Here is a 9,699-nt window from a genome sequence, read left to right as displayed (position 1 = left end):
GTTTCAAAGACATCTTCTTGTTGCCACGTGTAAATCTGTTGCTTTCAGTTGATTGCTTTGTGATCAAGATGTGCGTCCACCATATTTTACTTGTTCACACCCTCAGCACAGGGAGGCTGGAGGGATGGGGACGTGAGCATCCTGTCCCATCAGGCCCTTGTTGTGGCATGTGGGATCTTTAGCTGTTGCATCATGTGGGGTCTAGTTCCCTGAGCAGGGGTCGAACCTGTACCCCTTGTGTTGGGAGCATGGAGTCTCAGCCACTGGACCACCAAGAAAGTCACTATCATCTTTTTTTTAAGTTATGTATTTATTTATGGCTGGGCTGGGCCTTCAATGCTTCCTGCAGTCTTTCTCTAGTTGCAGTGAGCGGGGGCTTCTTTCTAATTGTGGTATGCGGGCTTCTCACTATAGTGGCTTTCTCTTGTTGCAGAGAATGGGCTTCAGGGCGCTTGTGGTAAATAATTGTGGCACATGGGCTTAGCTGCCCCATGGCATGTGGAATCTTCCCAGACCTGAGATTGAACCTTTGTTGCCTGCATTGGCAGGTGGATTCTTAACCATTGGACCACCAGGGAAGTCCAATTTTTATCATCTTCTGATGCCCTTTCCTCCCCAGCATGAATAAGGCACTCAGTACACGTTTTATCAAATGAATGGAGCTGGCATTTTTGAAGTGAAAGATTGAAAGAAATGTTTGAATTCAAAGAAAATTATAATAGAAGATAGAAAGAGGATATATAGAAGGAACAGAAGTGATACATGTGTATGAGGCAATATGTTACATGTTGTATCCTGGCATTCACCTAAAGACTGAACTCTGCAGAGGGAGAAGGAAATGATGCATATAGATGCTGGATAACTGACATCATACTGGATTCCAAAAGATGGGTCAGGAATTCAAGGCTGAAGAATGCCCAGGTCATCGTTTAAAGACCCTCGTGTCGGGTCACATGAGCCAGTGGTGGTTTTGGAAACAGATTCTCTCCTGCTTCACATAGGCTGCCTCTTACAGCGCATGTGGAACGACAGAGAGGTGTCAGCCATGTGTTTCCTATAGTCTTCATTAAACTTCTTGGTCTGAGCATCAGTGAACTGACTTTTCCAATCTCTGATGACTCCTGGCAAAAGTGGTAGACAGCACATTCAGAGACATTCTCACAAACTTGAACCACTTTGCGTGTAGGTAAGCCCGTTTCTCTCAGTACTTAAGTTAAGTTTCTGATGCAGACGCTCGCCGGTGGTCCTCCTGACGCTGAGAGAGACTCGAGGCTACAGGTGTGACTAGTACAAGTGAGGCGCCTGTGAATAGTCCTGTCCTGAGACATTCAGGCGAGGAGTAAACCAGGCCTGGTTGCCTAATGCTCCGTGTCGTGCCCTGCAGCCCTCTGACCCACCTGGCCCCCCTGAACCCCGAGTTCACCTAACTTTCTACTTAAGGTCACTGCACCTGAGTTCTCATCTTCTCCTCAGAGATCAGTGGAGGGTTGCAACCTCAAACATCTTCTGTCCTCTGACTGTATCTCAGAGGCCATGTTCAGGCCCTGTGCCTAGTTGAACACAACCAAGGATCCCCCTTCCCAACTTGAATTGTCATTGTATTAACATGTAGTTGAAACAAAGCAACAGAATCTGCAGGAATGGTAGAGTTGGTCAGCTCTATCTCATGCTTCTGCAATGGATCGCATGGACACCCGTGGTGGATTCATGTCAATGTATGGCAAAACCAATACAGTATTGTAAAGTAAAATAAAGTAAAAATAAAAATTAAAAAAAAAAACAAAAACAAACATTTAAAGCTTTAAGAATGAAAACTAGCCGGAGATTCCATACAGAGCTATTCTCTTCTGATTTCTCTGTGTCATCTGCTTCATGAAGACTTTGAGCTCTGTGTAGTGTTATTTTCATGTGAAATGTAGATCTGCTTAATTTTCTAGGGGTAATAAATTATACGGTTCTGTAATTTATCAGTTGGCTTACAAGAAAATTAGATGATTGAGTGACATCAGCAAAAAATGGTGGAGTAGGAGATGGGTGGAGAAGGCGATGGCACCCCACTCCAGCACTCTTGCCTGGAAAATCCCGTGGACGGAGGAGCCTGGTGGACTGCAGTCCATGGGGTTGCGAAGAGTCGGATATGACTGAGCGACTTCACTTTCATTTTCACTTTCATGCATTGGAGAAGGAAATGGCAACCCACTCCAGTGTTTCTGCCTGGAGAATCCCAGGGACGGGGGAGCCTCATGGGCTGCCTTCTACGGGGTCGCACAGAGTCAGACACGACTGAAGCGACTTAGCAGCAGCAGCAACAGGAGGAGATGGGTGTGTGAGTGTGTGTATGTGTGTATGTTAGTTGCTCAGTCATGTCTGACCTTTTGTGACTCCATGGACTGTAGCCTGCTAGGCTCCTCTGTCTACGGGATTTCCCAGGTGAGAATACTGGAGTGGTTGTCATTTCCTTTTCCGGGGGATCTTCCCAACCCAGGGATCAAACCTGGCTCTCCTGCATTGCAGGTGGATTCTTTACCATCTGAAGCAACAGGGAAATCTGGAGTAGGAGATATAAGCCTTCATCTCGCACAAAGAACAACCAGCCATCTGTGAGGAGAAATAGACCTGGGAAGGCTTCAGAGTCTAATTAAGAACCTAAAGCTGCACTGCTGCTGCTGCTAAGTGACTTCAGTCGTGTCCAACTCTGTGCGACCCCATAGATGGCAGCCCACTAGGCTCCCCCGTCCCTGGGATTCTCCAGGCAAGAACACTGGAGTGGGTTGCCATTTCCTTCTCCAATGCATGAAAGTGAAAAGTGAAAGGGAAGTCACTCAGTCGTGTCCGACCCTCAGCGACCCTATGGACTGTAGCCTTCCAGGCTCCTCTGTCCATGGGATTTTCCAGGCAGGAGTACTGGAATGGGGTGCCATCACCTGTGGAGCCCACATGAGGATAAGCACAGAGAGGAAGGATCACATGCTTGTGCAAGGGAATATTTTTCAGGCTTAGTGAAGATGGAAATCCTGACGCGTGTGACAACACAGGTGAGATTGGAGGACATTATACTCAGTGCAACAGCCCGGATATAGAAAGATAAATGCTGAGCAATCTCACTTATATGTGGAATCTAAGAAAATTGAACTCATAGTAACAGTAGAGTGCTGTTATTGGGGGTGTGGGAACAAGGGAGATGTGACCAAAGGTGCAAACTTTACGTGATGAATAAATTCTGGAGACTTCCTGGACAACATGGCGATTGTAAGCAGTAATTTATTGTATACTTGAAATCTGCTAAGAAAGTGGAGCTCAGTTGTTTTCACTCCCCCACCGAATAGGGTAACTATGATGGGTGTGTTGTATTATCAGCTTGGTTGTGGTGATTGTTTCTCAGTGTGTACACACGTCAAAACATCATGCTGCGTACCTTATACTCACTTTTTACTTGTCAATCATTCCTAAATGAAGCTGGGGAAAAAATCTCCACACCTAAAAAAACAGACCTTCTAACATGTACAGTATTTTGCTCTGCCTATAAATACATGTGTCTCTGGACAAATAGACAATACCTTTTTCCCAATAGAAAAAAGAACCAGGTTCATTAATGATCAAATTAGAAAATGTCTCCTCTGAGCCTTAAGTTTTTGCTTATTTTATTAAACAACATGTACTAGGAATTTTTTTTTCCATTTTCCTGAAATAATTATAACTTCATGAAGTCTGTTAAGGATGCAGCAATGTGGTCGCCTAGGATGGGCTCTGGGCTGGGAGCCGGAGGCCCTGGCTCTGGCCAGGCTCCGAGACCCACTGTGCCTCCGCGGTCATTCCTGGGTAAGTGATCTAACTAGAAGACCACCCTTCTAAGTCTGAAGGCCGATTACCTTTGCACCATCCTCCAAAATGTACCGGGAGGAGCGAGAGCTCCCTGGAGACTAGAGGCTTCACTTGAGAAAGAGTTTGGGTCAAATACGTGTTTGAAGCTCTGAGTTAAACAGAACTAAACAAGTTCCTTCTCAGAAACTTATTTATACTCAGGTGCTTCAAAGTGATGGGCTTCCCAGGCAGCGCAGTGGTAAAGAGTCCACCTGCCAGTGCAGGAGATGCTGAAGACACGGGTTCGATCCCTGGATCTGGAAGATCCCCTGGAGGAGGAAATGACAACCCACTCCAGTACTCTTGCCTGGAAAATCCCAAGACAGAGGAGCCTTGCAGGCTACAGTCCATGGGGCTGCAAGAATTGGATATGACACAGTAGGCACCATGCATGGATTCCCACTCCTCTCTGAGGGCGAGGCATAGGCTATCTCAGAAAAAGACTGAGGAACTCACTTCAGAAGACACTGTTGCCATGACTCCTGAGCCTGAAGGGTAGAAAACCACTGTGGATCAGAAAAGTTGTCTGCTGTCAGGGGGCAGACGGGGCAGGTAAACATCACCTTTTCTCATGAATGGAGACAGTTGGTGATTCATTTTGGCATCATTTCTGTGGTTGGTCATGGGGCTATTTTTCATGATGACAAACGAAGTGTTATAGACAATTTTGTCTAAAACTTCTTCTTTCAAGTTCGTCCCCAGGAATTCCATCACTTTCCTAGTTTCACATTTTGGGTCCTGTTGGGGAGAGTGGATGAGAGGTGGCTGATATATTTTTTTTTCATTTAAGGAAAAAATGCAAGCATGGTCAAACCTTAGAGAACTCAGCCCGGGATCGTAAATGTTTAAAAACCATTAAAGGGAGTGTTTTAAAACCTGTTAGTTTATGTTTAAAAGTAATTCTAATAATTTATGCTTATTAATATATGGAGATTTGTGCATGTCAAATCACTAAACATGGCCATTGAAAGTGCAGTTATAGAGACTTCCCTGGCAGTCCAGTGGCTAACAGTCCACGTTCCCAACGCAGGGGGCTGAGGTTTGATCCCTAGTCAAGGAACTAGATCCCACGTGCTGCAAGGAAGAGCTGGCATGGCCCTGGGAAGTGTCTCATCTGAGAAACTACTCACCCAGAAGCAGATAAGATGCTCTTTGGGAGGAGAGGGGTGTCTCTCAAAATAGGCATGCCGCTTTTCCTCTGAGCACGTGTGGAGCCATGTGCCTGATGACTGGACTCTGGGCCTGATGAGGACACTTGTTTGTAGAGGGGCCTTGAGAGAGACCCAGACTCTCTGGGGAAGAGGCTGCAGGTGGGGGTAGAAGTCACCCTGTAAGGGGGTCTCTGGGTCCCTGCAGGGCTCCCCTCCTCCCTGGCCACCCTGGCTGGGGTCACATGTCTGTCCCGACCCTGCTGGCCAGTCTCTTTGGCCCTCAGTCAGGCACAGGGCAGGGGGCTGGGTGGCCGAGGCTATGCTGACACCTGAGAAGGCTGAGAGTGAGGGTGAGTGGAAAGAGCGGTTGGACACCCAACCAAGCAGGAAGATGGAAAGGAGCACGGGGAGGAGGGGAGACTGGGCATGACCACCCGCAGCCAGGGCAACACTGCTCATAGGTTTATTTTACCTATAAACGTACGACGCAGGCTTTGAACTAGGATCACACGTGCGAGAGATGCTACTAATGGGAACCTTGTATTTAAAATGATAAAGCTTTAATATCATAAAAAAGCAAACCAAAATGGCTCTATTCTTCCTCACTGCTGCTGCTGCTAAGTTGCTTCAGTCGTGTCCGACTCTGTGCGACCCCATAGACGGCAGCCCACAGGCTCCCCCGTCCCTGGGATTCTCCAGGCAAGAACACTGGGGTGGGTTGCCATTTCCTTCTCCAATGCATGAAAGTGAAAAGTGAAAGTGAAGTCGCTCAGTCGTGTCTGACTCTTAGCGACCCCATGGACTGCAGCCCACCAGGCTCCTCTGTCCATGGGATTTTCCAGGCAAGAGTACTGGAGTGGGATGCCATCGCCTTCTCCGATTCTTCCTCACTAGTTCTTTCCAATTGAGATCCTTATTCTTTCCCTAGGAAATCAGAGCAGGTAACAGGGAGGTAGTGATCCTGGAAGGAGGATCCTGGAGAGACAGAGGGGGATCTTCTGGCTGAAACAGGAACTTGCGTTGGGAACATGGCAGCCGCAGGCGAGGTGGTGGAGAAGTGGGGCTGGCCTGCAAAATGCTTTGTACAGACAAAAATACATCTCACTTTTCTTAATGTCTCTCCTGGGTCTGTAACTTGGAGAAAAATGCCATGAAGCCAAGATGCAAGGACATTTCTTACTTGCAACATTTTTTCATAGAAAAGGTAGACAGTGGGGTGGCTATCCTTTTTCCTCCACCAGCCCATCACATGGTTGTACCAGGACCCTCAGACCACTGAAAGGAAAACACGAGTTTGGGCTGTGAGAAGGTGGGAGGGGAAGGCGAACTGAGTCCTCAGAACATAGACAGAGCCGCGGGCAGCGCTGGTCCGGAACAACTCTGTCGTACATTTTCTGCAGTACTTTCTTTCAGAAGCTGGTGCAATTAGACCCTCAGGCTCTGGAACCTGCTGGGTTTGGATCCCAGCTCTGACCCAGCTGTGTGACCTGGGCTAGTTACTTAACCTCTCTGAGTCTTGCTTTAAAAAAAAAAAAAATAACACAAAACTTCATCCCTGAAAGAGGGTTCTTAACAGTGCCTACATCATAAGGCAATGTTGGGGTAGGTTAATTTATTCTGGGTTTCCCGGGTGGTGCTAGTGGTAAAGAGCCTACCTGTCAATGCAGGTTGATGTAGGAGACAAGGGTTCAATCCCTGGATTGGTAAGATCTCCTGGAGGAGGGCAGGGCAACCCACTCCAGTATTTTCGCTTGGGAAATCCCACGGACAGAGGAGCCTGGCAGGTTACAGTCCAAGGGGTCACACAGAGTTGGACACGACTGAAGCGACTTAGTACACACAGCTTATTCCACAAGCCTGCTTCGTCCTTAGCTCTGCTCCAGGTACTAGGAGAGAGCAGCGGACACAGCAGGCAGAGGACCTGCTCTAGGCGTGCATCTCAGAGTGGACATAGGAGAGGAAGGTGCGGGCATGCAGCATGGTGACTCACAGAGAAAATAAACAGGGAGGAGAGGCGGGAGGTCAATGCTGGGTGAGACCCAGAAGAAGGAGGAGAGTGCTCCTGGCCTCAGGGACCAGCAGCACGCAGGCAGGGGTAGGGAGCAGGGCAGTTCAGGTGCAGCGAGATGGCTGCTGGGGCGTGGACAGAGCGAGGGGCCCGAGGACAGGGAGGGAACATGCTCAGGACCCTGAACCTGGGCTGTGAGGTTCCAGGAGGGCTCTTGTTTTCACTCTGAGTGGGCTGGGTGGGACTGGGGGCTTTGAGCAGAGGAGTGAGGTGGTCTGACTTCCCTTTTAACAGAATCCCCCCCTTTCTGTGTTGAGAAGAGCCTTGTGTTGCTGAGGGCAGCCAATGAGACACTGGGCTATTCACTGATCAGGGAAGACGTGACAGAAGCGGGAATGGAGAGGGAAAGTGAGGGTCCTGGGGGTCTTCTGAAGGTGAGGTTGGCAGGTCTGTGACTGGGCTGATTGGGAGTGTGAGGAAGGACAGGCTCAGGACAGGCTCAGGGGGTGAGGCCAGAGCCTGCTGCAAGACGTGGGGGCAGCAGTGGGGCAGGTTTGGGAGGAGAGAGGGGAGCTCAGGTTTGGACACATGGACTCCAAGGTGTGAGCCCAGTGGCTGCACTGGGGTGGGATATCCTGGGGCCCGTGAGGAGAGTGCCCCGGGAAGAGCATGGCAGCTGTGGGCGGGGACAACAGGGACCATGGATTGGGCAACACATGGAGGGCATGTGGCCACATACTAGGGGGAATGGAAGTGAGGAGACACCCAGGGGTCAGCCTGATGAGGCATCTGCAGCCAATAGACGGAAGGGACAGGCACATGGTGTGGGGGTCCACAAAGTGGTTTCTAGTTCTGTGTTTAAGGAGAAACAATGGCATGAATCGATGAGCTAAGGCATCTGAAAGTTGTTCTGGTTCTGTCAAGGGACCAATGAGACCGTAAGTACTCAATCAGTCACTTCAGTTCAGTTGCTCAGTCGTGTCCGACTCTTTGCGACCCCATGAATCGCAGCACGCCAGGCCTCCCTGTCCATCACCAACTCCTGGAGTTCACTCAGACTCACGTCCATCAAGTCAGTGATGCCATCCAGCCATCTCATCCTCTGTTGTCCCCTTTTCCTCCTGCCCCCAATCCCTCCCAGCATCAGAGTCTTTTCCAATGAGTCAACTCTTTACATGAGGTGGCCAAAGTACTGGGCTTTCAGCTTTACCATCATTCCTTCCAAAGAACACCCAGGACTGATCTCCTTCAGAATGGACTGGTTGGATCTCCTTGCAGTCCAAGGGACTCTCAAGAGTCTTCTCCAACACCACAGTTCAAAAGCATTAATTCTTCGGCACTCAGCTTTCTTCACAGTCCAACTCTCACATCCATACATGACCACTGGAAAAACCATAGCCTTGACTAGACGGACCTTTGTTGGCAAAGTAATGTCTCTGCTTTTGGAGGTTTATCCAAAAATGAAAGCAGACATTCATCTTCCCCTTGCTTCCATAATCTCATCCCTTCTGTCAAAATCTGCCTCTCCCAGGCTCTGTTTAGAGCTTGAGTTTTAGGAAGAAAGCCTGAACCAGTCTCTTTGATGGCAATGTGACTGACTAAGAACATGGTGCCCCTCCCACCCCTGGGGGATTCTCTAAAGACTGAACAGGTTAATGCATGTTGAACACTTCCCATAGGCCTAGAGGTGGAACCTGCTCTGAATAGAGCTGGCCTTCGGTGATGCTGTGTTGGCCTCATCCTGTGGAGATGTCCCTGGAAGCAGAGCCACTCACCATGGGTGGCCAGCGCCATGCTGTACCTCTTAGGGGCATCACTTGTATTCCTCCCCCCACAGACAATCAGAGCTCCTTCTGCGGGTGAATTTTATTTCCCACAGACAGACAATTTTATAGGGACCCTTATCCTCTGCAGACACGAGTGGATTCTGACTTACTTTTGCCAAACAGGAAGCTTTCAAAGTACTCTTCCCAGGTCCCCGGGTCAGGGAGTCTTTTGTTCATCCTTTGAAAATGTGAGTAGGACACCATGGTGCCCTTGGCATTCCTCGACACATAGATTATCTGGAGTGATGGGAAGAAATGAAGAAACAGTGTAAATAACAGAAGAGTAGGGGGCACTCAGCATGCATCTGTGTTCACAGCTACCAGATCCTCAAAGCCATGGACACACCTGCTCTCTTCCGCCCATCATCCAGCCGCCTATATAATCTTGTTGTTGGTGGTCAGTTGCTCAGTCGTGTCTGACTCTGTGACCCCATGGACTGTAGCCCGACAGGCTCCTCTGTCCGTGGAACTCTCCAGGCAAGAGTACTGGACCAGGTGGCCATGCCCTCCTACAGGGGAATCTTCCCAACCCAGGGATCGAACACTTACCTCCTGCATCTCCTGCATTGCAGGTGGATTCTTTACCCACTGAGCCACCTGGGAAGCCCTCCCATCAGTTGGCCAAAGTATAATCTCGTAAATGTGCAAATCTGATTGGACTGCTGTCTGTACAAATCGTTTCCATGTCTGTGTGTTGTTGTCGCGACTAAGTTTAACCGTCTCACCAGGTGTGCGGGGCCCTGTTTGCAGATCTCCCTTCTCCCCATGGCCACACCTGCCCTTTTCATGTGGGAACACCTGTTTCCAGGTGCCTCTCACCCGTCTGGGCTTCCTTGCTCAGCATGTCCTGCCC

At 49.1% G+C, this 9,699-nt stretch overlaps 1 pseudogene; it reads right to left on the bottom strand.

The window, feature by feature from the left end:
* Positions 1-993: 993 nt before the first annotated feature.
* On the bottom strand, positions 994-9,210 carry LOC138075165 (sulfotransferase 1C4-like; annotated as a pseudogene).
* Between the last annotated feature and the right edge of the window lie 489 nt (positions 9,211-9,699).

The sequence above is a fragment of the Capricornis sumatraensis genome, chromosome 1, assembly GCF_032405125.1.
Source record: "Capricornis sumatraensis isolate serow.1 chromosome 1, serow.2, whole genome shotgun sequence".
Lineage (NCBI taxonomy): Eukaryota > Metazoa > Chordata > Mammalia > Artiodactyla > Bovidae > Capricornis > Capricornis sumatraensis.
The sequence above is the reverse complement of the archived record's forward strand: the minus strand, read 5'-3'. Positions and strand labels throughout refer to the sequence as shown.